Source organism: Arachis duranensis, chromosome 9 (genome assembly GCF_000817695.3).
Source record: "Arachis duranensis cultivar V14167 chromosome 9, aradu.V14167.gnm2.J7QH, whole genome shotgun sequence".
NCBI lineage: Eukaryota > Viridiplantae > Streptophyta > Magnoliopsida > Fabales > Fabaceae > Arachis > Arachis duranensis.
Window position 1 is genome coordinate 5,747,792 of NC_029780.3, and position 1,217 is coordinate 5,749,008.

A 1,217-nucleotide genomic window follows, 5' to 3' on the forward strand; every position below is an offset into this window, starting at 1 on the left:
AAATTTAAAAAGGTCAAATATCTTTTATTAATTATAACATTTCTTTTTATGATTATATAATTCTTTTTAATAAATACTTAAAACATGTAATAAATATAAACTAATTAATAAATTATTGAAATCTAAGAATAATTAATTTAATACAAAAAACAAAATTTAAAAAATACTTATTATGAAAATAATAAAATATAATTCTATATAATTACTTAATTATAATTGGGTCACCAATTTAATAGTAACTAAACGATTGAATTGGTAATTCAATAATTTAATATTTTAATTAAGTTAATTATCAATTCAATTCTAATAACTATGTTTAATAGACTAGTCAAAGAGATGCTTTGGAGGTTATTTTTTTTTTCAAATGCTCTCCTATATTCTTACTGCATAATTTTGTTTTACCTCTTATATCCACATTATTTCTAAAGTATTTTATATGAAAAAATAAACACATCCACGTTGTTACTTTATATTTTATAGGGCAATTTACCAATTTAAAACAATTGGTTGAAAGCTTTACTAAATTACAACATTTGGAAATTGGATACCATTTTGCATTGAATCACTGAGTGAAACCCCATAATGGTCCCTCAGATTGAGCCCGTGCACCAATGTTACCCCTGACTTTCGAAATGCTCTAATTGCACCCTTCAGATTGAGCTCCGTGCGAAATTCTGGTCCCTCCACCCAATTCCGGCGTGACTCAGCAGCCGGAGCGCTGAGCTGGCTGCTTATTGTCCACGTAGGCAGCCTTAAACGGCGCTGTTTTGCGTGAATGGCGTTAATGAATCAACACGACGTCGTTTTGCCTTGGAGGGGAATTGAAACGTTGCTTGGGGAGAGGGTTGATCATTCTCCAGTCTTTCTCCTACTTCTCTTCAAACGTTTCCTCTCGCTGTCGTCCAGAGAATGGTGTGACATTAGGGCACGTTCTGGCTATTGCTTGAGTGAGTTCATTGCCAGGAGAAGGAAGTACGCCACAGGTACGAAGTGGTTGAAGCAGAGGCTATCGTCATCGTCAGCTACAACAAGGTTAGTAATACAGAATGTGTAGTTGAAGTTCAAATTTTTTTTTTTGGTTTTCAATGATGGCTGTTCACGTGGTGTCTTGATTGAAGCAGAGTTGATATTCGTTTGGTGTCTTGTTTAGATTTCTGTGTTGTTAGGTTTTTGTGGTTACGTTGTTAGGCAGGGGTTTGGTTTGCTCTGTTTTTTTT